At 45.0% G+C, this 18,208-nt stretch overlaps 1 pseudogene; it reads right to left on the bottom strand.

The window, feature by feature from the left end:
* Positions 1-9,789: 9,789 nt before the first annotated feature.
* Positions 9,790-12,252, bottom strand: LOC127143374 (uncharacterized; annotated as a pseudogene).
* Between the last annotated feature and the right edge of the window lie 5,956 nt (positions 12,253-18,208).

The following is an 18,208-nucleotide window of genomic DNA, read 5'->3' as shown; positions in this document are numbered from 1 at the left end:
TACTCAGATGGTATTTTATTCATGTGATGTTGACAGCAGGAAAACCATCAGGGATGAATTACCCAGGTAGGCGATAGCTGACCTGATGAAACTGAACAAAAGTTCAGAGGTCACACAGGTATTGGTAATAAGTAGCTTATTAAATTTAAATGTGGACAAAAAATATGTTTTAATTTGGTTTATACAGAATTTTGATTATCCACTTGGGTGTGTTATTGGGATTTTTAAAATTGAATATGCACAAACCTCACAACCTCAGAGCAGACAGAGCTCTGTGGTCACTAGCGCGTACCCCAGGTTGGGAACTATGGCTGTAACTGACACATTATTTCTATACTCAATATGTATTGAGGATAGGAATAAATGATAATCCTTAATAATCTTTCTTGAAAGCCAAGAAAGATTATTAAGAATTGTTTGGTGACTAGTTATTATTTCAATTGTGTGAGTGTCATGACAAGTGTAAGGTGGTAGGTCATGGGCACGTGTCTCCACCTGCTATTTTGGTTCATGTTTGTGTAGCAGTAGGTGTAGTGATTAATAAATATACTCTCAGTTTGTCACATCACAGATTTCATCACACAGCTGAGCCAATTCCAGTGAAGCATGACAACAAATAAAGAAACAGCTTCTCCAGGAAATCATGTTGCTGTGTGGATGTAACTCATGAATATCTCATGAGTTAAGTCATGAGTTATAACAGAGTGTAAAGGTATGTGAGGTTATTCAGCAGCAGCCTGGTATCTTTTGTAATTTAATGAAGGTAGATGAAATGGACGTTGTGTGTCTAATGTCACTGCTGCAGCACTTCTCCAATCAGAGGCTGCAGATTTATCAACATGTGTGACCTGCTGCCTTCATGTGCTGCATTTAAAGAACTGCAGGAGAAACTTTTCATACTGTGGACAACAGACACTGTCAAAGTTTTATTCATCTTCCTCTTCTTCCACTTATGCTGAGTATGCTGAGCTAAGCAGAGTATTCCAGACATCCCTCTCCCTGGCAATGTTTTCCAGCTCCTCCTGGGGGATTCCAAGGCGTTCCCAGGTCAGATGAGAGATATATAATCTCTCCAGCAAGTGGGTCTACCCCGGGGTCTCCTCCCAGTTTGGCGTGCCTGGAAAACCTCCAAAGGAAGCCACTGAGGAGGTATCCTAACCAGTTGCCCAAACCACCTCAACTAGCTCCTTGCCTTCCAACTCAACTCCCTCTTCACCAGTATGGTCCAGTACAGTGACTGCATCACTGCTGATGCCGTGCCAATCCGCCTGTCAATCTCATGCTCCATTCTCCCCTCACTTGTGAAGAAGACCCCAAGATACTTAAACTCCTCCTCCTGCTCGAGGTTTCTGCCTCTTAAAAGAAAGTTTCTCCTTGCCACTGTCGCTTAGTGCTTGCTTATGGTGGGAACTGGTCTCTCTCTGTAATTATAAAAATGAAAAGAGTACATCTAGACCTGCTCTGTATTAAAAGTGCCTTGAGATAACTTCTGTTGTGATTTGGCGCTATATAAATAATAATAATAAAAGTGTTTTTATTGATTTTTCATATTTATACAACACAGCAAACATCCCATTCAGATGAAGACAGTGAGACTCCTACAATAACAAAACAGGTCATACTAATACATCAGACACAGCCACCACCAATGTGGCCCAAACACTCTCAGGTAACAAAAACAACAACAACAAAAAGAAAACAAAAACAGTCAATAAATGGGGGGTGGGGGTGTGAAAAATTGTGTTCAAAATAAGAAATAAAAAGGTGCCAGACATAAGATCAGTCTCCTGGCCAACAATGAGGAGAATGCTACCGCTTTCCTTTGAGTAACTGTTAGTTGTGCTTCCCCTGATGTCACCCCAAAGATGGCTGCCAGAGGACCGGGCTCTATATCCTTATTATAGATGGATGAGAAGGTTCTAAAAATTTTGGCCCAGAATTCTTTCACCCTAGGGCAAGACCAGAACATGTGACATATGTTGGCTGCCACCTGTTTACATCTTAGGCAAGGCGGGTCAGCCCCCTGATAAATTCTTGCCAGTTTGTCCCCTGATAAATGAAGTCTGTGTAACACCTTAAATTGTATCAACCTGTGTCTAACACACACAGAAGAGTGTATCAGTTCCACTGCCCATCTCCAGTCAACATCAGATATATCCAACTCTAACTCTTCCTCCCATATCCTTTTTATGTAATCAAGGGATGGGGAGGCCACCTTCTGGATATTCACATAGAGCATGGAAACCACCCCTTTAAGAGTCTGATTCATGTCCAGTAGTCTATCCACCCACTTTGTGGCAACTCAAGGGATGAGGAGAATGTCTTTTTCACAAAATCTCGAACCTGAAAGTATCTGTAATAATTGTTTTTTGAGGGAATTCCATACTCCTTCTCTAACTGAGCAGCAGACATGAATATACTATCTTTAAAAAGGTTTTTGACACATTCCACCCCAGCTCTATGCTATTCCTTAAACACGGCTCCTCCAAGGGCCAGGGAAAACAAATGGTTGCCATAAATGGGAGCTGATAGGAGGGCACTTCTATTTCTAAAATGTGTTCTGAATTGGAACCCAGATCTTGATAGTCATGTACAACAGGGTTGTTTGTATGAAGGTGTATACTTAAGGGCAGAGGGGCGCAGAACGTAGGGACACTGGGCTAGATGCATAACGTTCCATATGTACCCATACTGGAGTTTCATCATCATCTAACTGTGAGACCCAAAACAGCAGCTTATGTATATTAGCAGCCCAATAATAGTGCATGTAATTTGGTAAGGTCAGGCCTCCTTCCTCTCTCTGTCTCTCCAGGAACTCTTTTCTTATCTGGGAACTGTTTTTTTTCCCAAAATAAAAGGTGGATGTACTTTTATTCAATTAAAAAATGAAAATTGGTACTGTCTGGAACAAAAAGAGAAACCGTGGCATTACATTCATTTTAACTGAATTTATTCTCCCTGCTAATGACAGGGGGAGAGATGACCACCTTTCCATATCTGATTTTGCCTTATCCAATGTTACTTTCATGTTATGATTAAATAAGTCTTTATATTTACTTATTATCTCGTATTGTGAAAGGATAAGCCTGGAATGATCTCCTTACCTGCTTATTAATTGGGAAAAGAACACTTTTCTTTAGGTTGATTTTATAACCAGACACCATCCCAAAGTCCTCAACAATACCAAGGGCTCAGCGCTATATAAATAAAACTGAATTCCCCCCACCTGGAGGGAACAATCCATCTTTTTCCAGCTGAGAACCATAGCCTCAGACTTGGAGGGGCTGACCCTCATCCCAGCTGCCTCACAGTCTGCAAACCACTGGATATCTGCCTTGAGATCCTGTCTGTGAATACTATGAACAGAATCGGGGACAAGGGACAACCTTAGCAGAGTCCAACACCCACTGGAAATGTGTTAATGTGACTTGACTGTTTGACTGCCAAGAGTGCAAAAACAGCTTTCACTTTGGTTGTACAAGGACCAGATGGCTTGCATGGTAAGGGCAGACAGGGACCCAAAACGCAGTGGCAAACGGAAAGGAAAGGGACTCACTCTTTTCGTTAATGTCAGGTGGTGCAACTCCGGACATGTGATGAAACTGTGTGTGATGTCATCCACTCAGCTGTCGTGAGACTTCAAACCCAACACCCTGAAGCCTTTATAGCAATATCTGGAGACTTCAACCATGTTTCACTGGACTCAACCCTATCTGCCTTCCACCAGTTTGTTGACTGCCCTACAAGGAAAAACAGGACAATTGATCTGATGTATACAAATGTAAGGAATGCATACACTGCCACCCCACTTCCATCTCTGGGGAAATCAGACCACAACCTTACACACCACTTTTTTTGCAACCAAGGTGGGTTTGGTTGGGTGGGTGGGTTACAACCAACCACCACATGGTCCTTCAGGAAATGGTCTCCTGAGGCTGAGGCAGCTCTGAGGGATTGCTTTTAGTCAGACTGGAGTGTGCTGCAGGACTCGCATGGGAAGGATATTGAGGGGGGTCACACACTGCACAACTGACTACCTGAACTTCTGTATGGATGTTGTTGTTCCCACAAGAATTGTACTGACAAACAAACAAACAAAAGATCACTCACAACGAGGCAAAAATAATTTGGCAAAGTACAAACAAAAGATCACTCACAAGGAGGCAAGATAATGAGACAAACAAGGCAAGACTAGGGATCAAAAAACTTGGCATAACAGGAACTCGAGGTGCAGGCTGGCTTGGCACTCTTGAATGAACAGGACGAACTAGCACAGGACAAAGGGAGACAGAGACTCTAAATAGACACAAGGTAAGGGGGAACAGGTGGAGACAATCTCAGGGCGGGGCAAGCAATCAGACAGGCAGGAAACACATGAGGGGAAGAGGCAAGTGACCTGAAACAAGGAGAGTAAGATTTCAAAATAAAACAGGAAGACACAAGACAGGACAACACGACAGTGAGTTAACATAATTTCTTAGTCATGACAGTACCCCCCCAGAGACGGCTCCTGATGGACCCGACTGACGAGCATAAAAGTCAGTGATGAGGCCAGGGTCCACAATGAAGCTGGCGGGAACCCAGGAACGCTCCTCTGGGCCGTAACCCTCCCAGTCCAGAAAAGACAGGGGACTGATAGCCGAAGACACATTGAAACGAGACATGCCTGTGGCTGAGGTGGGGAGCGAATTGTGGGCGTATTCCACCCACACCAGGTGCTTGCTCCAGAAAGCTGGGTTCTGCAACACCAGGCAACGAAGACAGGTCTCCAGCTCCTGGTTGAGGCGTCTGGCCGTTCGACTCCGGATGATACCCAGAGGTAAGGCTGACGGAGGCACCGATCAGCTTGCAGAACTCCTTCCAGAATCTGGAGACGAACTGGGGCCCCCGGTCTGAAACAATGTCTTTGGGAAACCCATGGATACAAAATACCTGTGTCATCATGACATCTGCAGTCTCTTTGGCTGAGGGCAACTTGGGCAAAGCAATGAAATGAGTCATCTTAGAAAAACGTGAGAACGGTGGTGTTACCTTCAGAGACCGGGAGCCCCGTGATGAAGTCCACAGAAATCTCAGCCCAAGGACGTGTGGGTACAGGAAGTGGTTGGAGCAGCCCCATCTGAGCTCTGGAGGAGGTTTTGTTGCGGGCGCAGACGGAACATGCCTCCACGTACTCCCGAACCTTCCGCTCCATGGATGGCCACCAAAACCTCTGGGAAATGGCGTGGATGGTTCTTTTGATGCCCAGATGGCAGGTGAGTAGCGAGGTGTGGGCCCAGTGGATCACCTGTGGACGCATGGTAACAGGGACAAACAAGCGATTCTCTGGACAACCACTAGGTGCTGGGGTCTCACCATTAGCCTGTTTCACCTCCTTCTCTATCTGCCAAGTCACCGCTCCTACCACACGGTGCTGTGGTAGGATGGGCTCAGGCTCCTTGGCAGCAGGCTCGGGGTCAAAAAGACAGGACAAGACATCAGGCTTAGTGTTCCGGGACCCCGGCCTATAAGATAAAACAAAGTCAAAATGATTAAAAAACAAAGTCCACCAGGCTTGACGTGAGTTCAGTCTTTTAGCAGTGCGAATGTACTCAAGGTTCTTGTGGTCAGACCACACGATGAAAGGGTGCTGAGCACCCTCCAACCAATGTCTCCATTCCTCCACGGCTATTTTGACTGCCAACAACTCACGGTTCCCAACGTTGTAGTTCCTCTAAGCTTGTGAAAGTATCCATGACAAGAAGGTGCAGGGGTGAAGCTTGTTGTCCTTCACGGAGCGCTGAGACAGAACCGCACCCACCCCATTATTGGAGGCGTCCACCTCCACCACAAATTGGCGGCTGGGATCGGGAACAGAGAGGATGGGAGCAGTGGTGAACCTGGCTCTGAGCTGCTGGAAGGCCTCCTCAGCTTGAACGGACCACTGGAACGGGGTCTGTGGAGACGTGAGAACATGGAGAGGTGCAGCTATGGCGCTGAAGTTTCTGATAAACCATCTGTAAAAGTTAGCAAATCCCAAGAACTGCTGAACCTTTTAACGGCTATCAGATGTGGGCCACTGAGGGTCCATTTGCATCTTCCCAGGAGCTATGATGAAGCCAAGGAAAGACAGTGTCGGCATGAAACTCACTCTTTTCAGCTTTAACGTACAGTTGGTTCTCCAGCAATTGCTGGAGAACTTGACGTACATGGTGCACATGAGTGTCTGAGTCAGGGGAATAGATGAGGATGTCATCCAAATACACATAGACAAAGTGATTCAAAAAGTCTAAGTCTAAGCACATCATTTATCATGTTTTGGAAGACAGCAGGAGCATTAGTCAATCCAAAAGGCATCACCAGATATTCATAATGGCCACTGGGGGTGTTGAAGCCAGTCTTCCACTCATCCCCCTCTCTGATGCGAACCAGGTGATAGGCATTTCTTAGGTCCAGTTTGGTGAATATGTGGGCCTATTGAAGCTGATCAAACGCCGATGACATGAGTGGCAGAGGTAACGGTTCTTGATAGTAATGTCATTGAGTGGGCCATAGTCTATGCTCAGGCTAAGAGAGCCATCTTTCTTCCCCACAAAGAACAACCCTGCCCCAGCTGGGGAAGAAGAGGGGCGAATGAGTCCCGCTCTTAAGGAGGACTCAATATAGTCTGTCATGGCCTTTCTTTCAGGTTCAGAGATGGAGTACAGTCTCCCCTTTGGAATGGGGGCCCCTGGAATCAAGTCAATGGGACAGTCATAAGGTCTGTGGGGGGGGGGAAAGAGAAGTGGCCTTACCCTTGCTAAAGACCTCACTCAGATCATGGTAACAGTGAGGCACCCGAGTCAGGTCGGGAGTGTCAGAGTTAGTGTCACAGTTAATCGAAACAGAATTAAACACAGATTTCATGCTTGAGTCGTGACATGACTGTGTCTGCTGGCTGTCGGGGCTACGGTGGTTCCCTGACGACAGCTGGCTTGTGACGTCATTCGGTTGCGACTCCGTTGACGGTCCTGTAATCGAGCGTCAGTTCTGATAGCCAGGGTGATTAACGAGTCCAAGTCTGATGGCAGGTCAATGGGCACTAATAAGTCCTGAATCTGGTCAGAAAGACCCTTTAAAAACACATCATAAAGGGCCGTGCGATTCCACCCACAGTCAGTAGCAAGGGTGCGAAAGCGGATGGCATAATCGCTCACAGAGTCCATACCTTGCTCAACTCCCGTGCCTTCTCTCGGCCCAATGACAGAGGATCAAAGACCCTCCTTAGAGTCTGCTTGAAGTCCTCGAGGGATCCACAGATTGAAGAGTCTCGAGACCACTCAGCCGTAGCCCACGCCGCCCTCGCCCTTCCGGTGAGATGCAAAATCATAAATGCCACCTTGGATCGCTCTGTGGGAAAGGCTGATGGCGAGAATTCATAATGCATTTCACAGTCTATGAGAAATGGTTGGACTCACCAGAAAACTGTTCGGGAGGGGCAAGGCGAGGGGTCGAGGCATAGGATAGTGGAGCCGCCGGGGCTCCAGCCGCCACCGATAGTGATGAAGCAGCTGTGTCCGAGGAGGAGGTGTCTCTAGTGAGGAGAGCGAGGGCCTGATGAACTTGTGCTGTCAGGAGGTTCACTTGGGTGGAAATGGCTGTCGTGAAGCCCTCTTGACTGTTCGCCAGCTCCTTCATTCCGTGGTGCAGAGAGGACATCTGGTCCTCCTGCTGATTCAGGCGAGCATTCTGGGAGCGAATGGCGAGTCTGAGTCGGCTGGGTTCATACTGGCTAGTTCGTAATGTCACAACTGAACTAGGACGTGAACCCAAATGCACAACTCAGACTCAAAGTACAAAATAAACAAATCTTTAATAGACAAAGTAACAACAGAAAATCACTCACAAGGAGGTAAACTCACTAGGTAAAGTACAAAACAAAAGATCATTCACAACGAGGCAAAAATAACTTGGCAAAGTACAAATAAAAGATCACTCACAAGGAGGCAAAAATAACTTGGCAAAGTACAAACAAAAGATCACTCACAAGGAGGCAAGATAATGAAACAAACAAGGCAAGACTAGGGATCAAAAAACTTGGCGTAACAGGAACTCGAGGTGCAGGCTGGCTTGGCTCTCTTGAATGAACAGGACTAACTAGCACAGGATAAAGGGAGACACAGACTCTAAATAGAAACAAGGTAAGGGGGAACAGGTGGAGACAATCAGGGCGGGGCAAGCAATCAGACAGGCGGGAAACACATGAGGGGAAGAGGCAAGTGACCTGAAACGAGAGGAGAGTAAGATTTCAAAATAAAACAGGAAGACACAAGACAGGACAACACGACAGTGAGTTAACATAATTTCTTAGTCATGACATGTACGCTATTATCCAAACAGCAAGCCTTGGATTACCAGTGATGTAATCCATCAGAATAACATGAAGGAGGTCTGGGATGGCATGAAAAAACCATCACAGGCTGCAGGAAGAGCAGCAGCAGAGCAGAGGGGGATGTGGAGAGACCAAACCAGTTAAACCACTTTTTCAACAGGTTTGACTGCCCTGCCCCGGCTGCAGTGGCCTGCCCACACCCCTCACCTCACCCACTGCATGGCCCCCTTCCATCTCCATCACTGTCAGCTCCACCATCAACTGACAGTGTGTGTCCCAGACTGCTCAAATCCTGTGCTGGGGAACTAGAAGAGCCTGTTCAGCACATCTTCAACATGAGCCTCCGACAGGGGAAGGTCCCTGCACTGTGGAAATGCCTCATGCCTCGTCCCTGCCCCTAAAAAGCCCCACCCCAGTGAGCTGAACGACTTCAGGCCTGTCACTCTAACATCACACATGATGAAGACCATGGAGCGACTGCTACTCTACCTCCTCAGACCCCAGTTCCACCACACACTTGATCCACTCCAGTTTGTCAGGAGAAGGTGGGAGTTGAGGATGCCATCATCTACCTCCTGCACAGAGCTCACTCTCATCTAGACATGGGCAGAGGTGCTGTGAGAATGATGTTCTTTGATTTCTCCAGTGCCTTTAACACTGTCCAGCCCCTCATACTGGGAGACAAGCTTGTGCAGATGGGGGTTGATGCTCACCTGGTATCCTGGATTATGGACTGTCAGACTGAGAGACCACAGTTTGTCAGGTTAAAGGACTGTCTCTCAGACACTGTGGCTGGCAGCACCAGAGTACCTCAGGGGACTCTATCAGAGATGGGCAGGAGGAGTAGTACAGGATACTGGTGGACATCTTCGTGAAATGGTGCAGGATCAACCATCCCCAGCTGAACACCACAAAGACCAAGTCAAGTCAAGTCAAGTCAAATTTTATTTATATAGCGCCAATTCACAACAGAAGTTATCTCGAGGCACTGTACATATAAAGCAGGTCTTGACCGTACTCTTTATCTTATAAAATTTACAGAGAGAAACCCAACAGATCTCACCATGAGCAAGCACTGGGCGACTGTGGCAAGGAAAAACTTCCTTTTAAGAGGCAGAAACCTCGAGCAGAACCGGACTCAAGGTGGGCGGCCATCTGCCTCGACCGGTTGGATTTAGACAGAGAGAGGGGGTGGTGGGGGGGTGGGGTATGAGAAAGACAACATTGCAGATACACTAAGTCAAAGTGAAAATAGTAGTAGTAATAATAATAATTACTATCATTAACAGTGACAACAGCGAAACATTAATAGCACTAACACTATCACTAACACTAATAAATATTTAATTATTGTCGTATCATGGCTTGAGCTGGATCATGGGAGCAGCAGGAAACTCTCAGGAAAAATGGTATCCTGAAATAGGAACCAGAATTATACGCTAGTCAAAAGTTAAGGCATAAAGATGAGTTTTTAGTTTGGATTTAAAGGCCTCAACTGACTCAGCCTGTCTAATATCAATAGGGAGGTTGTTCCAGAGGAAGGAGGCCCAATAGGAGAAGGCCCTGCAGCCTGCTGACTTCTTTTTAACTCTGGGGACAGATAGCAGCCCTGCACTCTGAGAACGCAGAGCACGGGAGGGAATATAAGGGTTAAGAAGTTCAGACAGGTATGAGGGGGCTAGCCCATTTAGAATTTTATAAGTCATTAAGAGAACTTTAAAGTCTGATCTAACATGAATAGGGAGCTAATGAAGGGAGGCTAAAACTGGGGTAATATGGTCAAACCTTCTCGATTTGGTTAGCATTCTAGCTGCAGCATTCTGAACCATTTGCAGACTTTTAGTGCTAGCACGCAGTAGTCCTGAAAGCAAAACATTACAATAATGCAGTCTAGAAGAAACAAAGGCATGGACTAGAATTTCAGCGTCTGCCATGGAAAGAAAAGAGCGAATCCTAGCTATATTGCGTAGGTGAAAAAAGGCGGTCTTTGTAATGTCTTTAATATGCTGATCGAAGGAAAGAGTACGATCAAGTGTGACACCCAGATTTTTGGCTGTTGTACTTTGAGAGATAACACAGTTGTCAAGGGATATAGTTACTTGATCGAACTGGTGTCTATATTGTGCCAGGCCAATAACCAGCAATTCAGTTTTGTCTGAGTTAAGAAGCAGGAAGTTTTGAGACATCCAGCTTTTAACAGGACAAGCAGATCTCTAATTCCCTAATTTGAGAGGCATTGTCAGCCTTTATGGGCACATACAGCTGGGTATCATCAGCATAACAATGAAAATTAATTCCATGACTCTGAATAATTTGGCCCAGAGGAGAAATATAGAGAGAAAAGCGGGGGGCCAAGAACAGAACCCTGGGGTACTCCATATTTCACATCAGAGAAGGCTGATATGGTGATATTACAAGAGACACACTGAGTTCTGTCAGATAAGTAAGATTTTAATCAGCTGAGGGCCAGGCCAGAGATTCCATATATATTTTCGAGTCGGTCCATGAGTATACAGTGATCTATAGTATCAAAGGCTGCACTAAGATCAAGTAATAAGAGCAGAGAGGTGGAATCTGAATCCAAAGAGAGTAGCAGATCATTTACTACTTTAGCAAGTGCTGTTTCAGTAGAGTGAAAATGGACCAAGGAGATGGTGGTGGACTTAAAGAGGTCCAAGCCTCCCCTGCTGCCAGTCTCCACTGAGGGGGTCAATGTGGAGGTGGTCACAGCCTACAAATACCTGGGAATATACCTAGACAATAAACTGGACTGGTCAGCAAATACTGATGCCCTCTACAGGAAAGGGCAGAGCCAGATCTACTTCCTGAGAAGACTGAGGTCCTTTAACGTCTGCAGCAAGCTCCTCAACATGTTCTAGCAGTCTGTTGTGGCCAGTGTCCTCTTTTATGCTGTTGTGTGCTGGGGAGGCAGCATTAAAAAGAGGGACGCTGGGCATACACAATCCAGACCAAGGAGGTCCAGGCCAAGGAGGTCCTTGGTCTGGTTTGTGTATCCGTTATATGTAGGTGATTGTTGGTTGTCTTTACGTTGCTACATGTTTGTTATGCAGGTGATCTGTGGGATGTGTGTCTGTTGCTACACCAAAGCTGCAGCCCTGCAGGCCTCTTGGTTCCTGCCTGCTGCTTCAGAAGACCCCTAGGCCAATCAGGCCCAAAAGGCCACCTTCTTCAGCCTGACGGCTTCCCTCACCACTAGTGTCCACCAGTGGGTCTCAGGTTGCTGCCTCAACAGGCCCCAACAACCTTCTGATCACAGCTCCTGCCTGCCACATCTGCAATGGAGGTTTTGTAACATGGCCTACACTGACTCAATGTCCCCAGCCTCCCTTGGGATGCACAAGAAGTTCCTCTGGAGGTGGGAGTTGAAGACTTCCCAGAGAGGGGCTTCTGCCAGATGTTCCCAGCACACCTTCACTAGTCGTTTGGGTTTACCAGGTCTGTCTGGCAACTTTCCCCACCATCTGATCCAACCCACCCCCATCAGATGGTGATCAGTTGACCGCTCTGCCCCTCTCTTCACCGAGTGTCCAAGACATATGGCCTCAGATCTGATGATACAACCACAAAGTCACAACATAGATCAAAGGTGATGGGTCCATGTGGTGCTGCTCCATGTGGCTTGTTTGGGCTGAGTGCCAGGGTGAAAGCCCAGCCACCAGATGCTTGTCGACAAGCTCCCCTCCCAGGTCTGTCTCCAGGCGGGTGCCCCGGTTTCCCTACTCTTGCCGAGGTGGCCAACACTTGAACATGCTGTCTCATCAGGGTTATTTTTGAATTGTTCTTCCCCCAGGACCAGTTTGCCTCGGGAGACCCTACCAGGGGCTGTTGCCCCTGACAACAAAGCTCCCAGGTTCATGGGGGCACTCAAACTCCTCCACCATGGTAAGGTGGCGATACATGTGTCAAAGTCACTTTTATTCATTTATAGATCAGTGCAGACTGATGTACTGTCTCTTCTCCTTTAAACACTTTAAATCAACCTGATGTAACTATTTAACCTTAAACTCTAACCTTCAGGGTCACTGTGATGGTTCAGTGATTGTAACAGGGAGAATGCCTCTGCCTGTTGTTGCTCTGTGTAACTTTGGTGAGCAGGTACTCCCTCTAACTGAATGATAATCAGTGGTTTAAATTGCTGGAATAAGGCTCAGCACATTCAAGAGTAATGCTGAACTGTAGAGCAGTTAAAAAGATTTAGAAGGCATTAAAAACCAGCATCATCATCTCTGATATACAGCCAGGAAACTTTGACAATATCAAGAATTAGAAACAGGGTTTGGTGTGTTTGTTACAGCCACAGCACTTCCTGCTCGAGAAGAAGAAGGGGATCATGGGTAATATTCAATGCTGGACCACGTTTCAGTTCAGTCAGTGGGACTACACAGTCAGAGCTCTGGTTAACAGATAGATAGACTCTGTTTTCTATACATGAAAACTACTGAACCGCTTGGATTCAGAGCAACAACAGATTTAATGACCTCTGGTGGGTGCAGAGGGTGCTGCTGCTCACTTACATGTTACATGTTACACTGTGTTGCTTTAATTTTTTTTTCTATCCTGATGTAAATGCATCTACCAGCTGGAGAGTGTTTAAAAAAAGAGACATGGTCCTGAGACAGTACGAGTCTAAGATACTTCTTTCACCAAAATACCAACAACCCTCACTGTCCTCGCTGCCTGATTTTACTGAATCTTTCCACCTGTGCACTGTGTGCTCTGGGTGGGACACATACAGGCACATCTGAAGTTCAGAAAATTACCAAACTGTTGGAGCACTGCTGGAGATGATTGTTGTGCCGTCACCAAAATATGGCCCAGTCAGGCTCAAGGTTTTTGACACTTTTTGCATAAGTTGTGCACTAATACTTCACACATCAAGAGGGTTTTTCTTTCTTTCTTTCTTTCTTTCTTTCTTTTTGATGACCAGAACTGTGCTATGTCTTACCATATCTAACTGTGATGATACTTCTGCATCACCTCTGTCTTTAGTCAGTGTGAGCACAGCAGCTGCTGGACATTTGAAGCAGGCCTGCTGCTGCTCTCTGGACTCCTATAGCATTCGCCTCAGGATTTCTATTCCTGTCACCACTGGGCAGCAGGTGATGCTCAGTAAAGAAGGGCCGGATATAAAAGGACCCAACTCTGAGCCCTGCTGCAACAGGAGGGGCTGGATTTCAAAGACAGAGGCGGTGAGGGCCGGCTGAATGGGAGGGGGGCAAACAGAGAGAGAGAGGTGGAGAAAATGAAAGAAAGAAAGAGAGAAAGACTGATCATGATCAAGGACTGTGGGTTTCATATTACAGGATTATATGCAATGCTGAATGGAAAATCAGACAGTAAAATCAAATCTAAAGCTACATTTGTACTCATGAAAAAGAACTTTGATATTTGACAATTCTACAGTTCCCAATGATGATATATAAATGTTTGCTGCCAACATTTTTCAGGTGATTATTCATAATAGAATATCTAACATATATCTAATATATAATATATAATAGTCAGTTACCACTGTTATTAAAGCTCCATGGGATTAATTTCTTGAAACACTGGCTTTTGACCTTTGTTGTAGTAGTTGTCTTGAACGGTCTACTCTTATTTATAGACTATGCAATAATATTTAGGACAGTTTTAAAAAAAAATATTAACAGTAATGATACCATATTGATATTGTTCATAGGGCCTAAGGTTCAGTTCAACCTCCTGATGATGCCTACGATCCAGGGCCTATGCAGAGGGCTGAACAGAGCTTAGAAGCTCTGACCCTGGAGCCATGTGAGCATGGAGCCACAGTGTCCCAGGTTGAGGTGATAACTGCAGAGGACAGGATGTAACTGCTGGGAATGTCTGGGAGTTAACCACCTTATTGAGGGAAAAGAAAGGGGAATGAGAGCAGTCGAGGAGGTGGACCTGGTGATTAATGTGCAGCAGGGCTGGCGGACACACAACCCTCGCTCATACATCTCACAGCAGAGAAACATGCTCTGGCACCAAAAGAAAAACACCATAGTGGTAATGAATAATCTGGTGTGAACACGGCACGAATTTCTACTGCGCCTTTGTTATTTTCCATCTGAAAATGTCTTGAAAACATTCCAGTGCTGTGGAAAATGTGTGTGCTAAGTGAACAAACAGACATTGATTCAATTCCATAGTCATCAGCTTGAACGTGATCCTGGGAGGGGCTGTGGAAGGGAGGGGGTATCAGGGGTATGAGTGGGTTCTTGAGTACATTTTTCAGCCCACTCATTATGTACTTTATGTTTGGATCAGTTTATATGTGGAACTTATGTTGGTCATTTAATCAGATATTGTCCAGCCAGCCTGTGCAGTTACACACTGATGCAGACCTTTTTGAAAAGTTTCCTTGGTGTTTTCAAGGATACTTTAAAACTGATATTCAAGTTGCCAATTAAGTTCATCAGGACAGTTGTGTTTGTAAAGATTTAATCTGTAATGTCTAACTTTATTTGTATAGCACAGCTCTCTCATAGTGGTGTTGGCATCATGGAGCCCTGTGGTAGTGACAGAGTTCCTGTAGTATCCTCTAGTACACAGTAAACAACCTGAAACAGCTGCAGCAGTCATCAGGAGGTAAAGGAAAAGCCATACTACAACAAACAGACAGGAAGTGCCTCTGACTTGACACAAGGATCATCAGTGGAAACTGGTGTTTGGGAAACTGATCAGACAGTGAGAAGGACACTACATGAAGACAACCTCTGAGGACAAAAAAAAAAAAAACACAGATTAAATATTATCAAGGATCATGAGAAGAAGTCTGGTGAAAGCTGGCAGCTCAGTCTTTGGTCTGATGGAACCAAAATAGATCAGTTTGAATCAGTTGGGGTCCAGCATGTCTGGTGTGATCCTCATAATGCCATAATGTCATAATGCCGACTGTGAAACATGGAGGTGGGAGTGAGCTGATATGGAGCTGCTGGGGAGCAGAAGATACTGAATGATGATTTACAGTCTCAGGAGGCTTGGCAAGCGAGGACTTTTCCAACCTGACAATTATCCCAGACACAATGCAAAAATCATACAAGATGCAAAAAGTGAGAACTCTGACCTGACCAAGTGTGTCCACAGACTTGGTGTCCACAGACTTGGATCCAATAGAAAACCCGTGGAGTGTTTTAAAGCAGAAGGTAGATGACAAACCTTCTCCAACACAGATTAGTGTTAGGGGGTACTCAGTTTTGTTGTATACTGTATGTTGAAATATGCAAACTGCTGGAACCAAATGATAGATAGATAGATTATTATTCCCCACGGGAAATTCACAGTTCCAGCAGGATCAACAGATTTAAGATAAAAGGTCGAAGATACGCAGTAAATACTGTGAATAATAATAAAAACACTGCTGATAAAAAACCACAGTGAAGAAACTTCAAGTCCAGTGCAAAGTCCAGTGCTCACCTCCCTCATGGAATTAAAGAACCGCTTGGCATGGGGGGATGAACGATCTTCTCAAGTCTGTCAGTGGGGCAGGACAGTGACAGCAGCCTGTCACTGAAGCTGCTCCTTTGTCTGGAGATGATGCTGTGCAGTGGATGTAGTGAATTGTCCATGATCGACAGGAGCCTGCTCAGCATGCAACAAGCTGATCCTGTGCAAATGCTGTTTATTAACATGCTAAAAATATGTTCCTGATGGGAAAAGTCTCCAGCAGGATGTTTGCTTTGTCTTTATGTCTTTTTAATTCATCAGGAAGACTCAAAATCCACCATTTGACCTCTGGCCTCCTGCAGAGCATCTGGACCACAACCTGCTCTTTAACAACTTCTACAACTGCAGGTTGAAGGGATTGTTATCACAGTTAACAGTATCACTGAGGGGGTAAGGGGGCAGAACAGTGTCAGTGCTTGTAAGGAACAGAGTCAGTCTGTACCTTCACTCAGGTTTCTAGTTTTAGAACAATCCATCTATAGACTGTGAGGAAAAAGCCAGAAGAACATGCAAAGAAAAACTTTGAACCTGTGTGTGAAACAGTCAGACAACAGTCCCCTACTGTCTTCAACTGTTTCCCCATGTCATGATGTCATCCCCTGACCTCCAGTGCTGTTCCACAGAGGACCAGCTCCTGCCAGCAACACCAGGAGTGTTTGTTTTGAGGCTGTGAAAAAGCATTTTGGGAATATTGACAATATTCACAACACTTTCACAAGTCCAACTCCGCTTAAAAGCAAACACACTATTCTACATGGCTATAAAGCTTGGAGGGTGAGGCAGGGTCAGGAAGGCCTAGCACTTAAACACACAGTATGTCATTTCTTGCCTGTAGGGGTCTCTCAATCAAAACAAGAACAAAAGACAGAGTGTGAGGGAACAAATGAAACAATGTTCTGTTACAGCAGTTTCAGAATCACCATCTAACAACTGCATTTCTAGAACCCCAGTTTTTTGTAACAGCACCACATAATGAATTGTTTAGAGTTAGGTTTAGCATTGTTCCAGTGCAGTGGCAGAGTCATGAAAAACTAGGGTCCTCTGCAGTCCTTGGACAGAGATCACGAAACTGCAGCCTCCTCTACTGCAGCAACATGTTACTCAAATAAAGTGTGGACATAGTTGAAACATGGAACACAATGTAAAATGCAATAACACCATTAACCATTCAGTTTTATTGATATAACAAGACTTTTGTCCACAGAAACTCTACATTAGTCCACAGGACTTTCAGAGGGATGACCATATTTGGCACTTTGGGCATGTGTGTTTATTAATGAGCAGACGGATGTAGAACAGATGAGATTTTTCATTGTTCATTATGTGACATTGTGTATGTTTGATAAATATCAATCTTCTTGTTTGTACAGACAGGCCCACACACACATTTAGGACTTTTTCTACAGATGCTCTAATAAATCTTCAGTTTACCTGGACAGATCTCTCCTTCAAGTAAAAACAATTTATAATCTAATGAACTCAAACAAAAATGACTTTAAATCTAGTTCCTCATTAAACTCTTTAAGAGTCCAGTTTAGAAAACACCTCTTTCCTCTGTATCTCCTGTACCTCCTCATAATTTGTATAGGCTACTCCAGTTCAGCCATGAGGAGAATGTCATTCAACCTCTATGTGTAGAATAAAATTCTCTTTATTTGCAATAAAGTGCAGAATAATGTGTTCTTTATTTGCAGTAAATCACCTCATTTTCTCTGCACATTCATGAGTGTGCATGACACACTGTAATGAGCTTTATACTGTAAATTTAAGCTGCATAATCAAAGTCTTGTTGACAGCTTTGGAAAGTGAAGGTAAAGCTACAATTGACTTTGGTAATCTCAGTGTGTATAGGAACACTGACATCAGTGTCTCCTCACGCCTGCTCAAAACATGCAAAGCCTTAAATCACAAACTTCTTCAGCCCTAAGAGCTGCAACCAATAATAACAAACATGTTATTATCAGCTTAATTAGTGGTTATTAAAAAGTTCCTTTCACACTAATGATTGGTTTAATGATTTATGTGGGAGTCAAATGGACTGTGCCAAGAAGGCTGTTACTGAGCCCTAATGATTTCCCACTTTTTTCTTTCTTTTTCCTTCAACAATGCCCCCACTCTGCAGGTCTGCATTAAGTCCAGAGGCAACACAGTGTGGTTGGGATTGAGTGTGTGTATGTGGGCATGTGTGTGTGTGTGTGCATGTGCATGTGCATTTTAGAGAACACAGGTGACACAGTAGCCTCCTCTCTATAAATGCACATGTAACCTCAGTGAACAGACCTCCTCTATGAGGGATTTTTTGAATACTGCAGCGCTGAGACCAGGTCTGTGGAGGGATGGAGGTGGAGGTCATTAGTGTCGAGACCCCCTTGGAAACCCCACCCT

This window comes from Lates calcarifer, linkage group LG15, assembly GCF_001640805.2.
Source record: "Lates calcarifer isolate ASB-BC8 linkage group LG15, TLL_Latcal_v3, whole genome shotgun sequence".
In the NCBI taxonomy this organism is placed as follows: domain Eukaryota; kingdom Metazoa; phylum Chordata; class Actinopteri; family Centropomidae; genus Lates; species Lates calcarifer.
The sequence above is the reverse complement of the archived record's forward strand: the minus strand, read 5'-3'. Positions and strand labels throughout refer to the sequence as shown.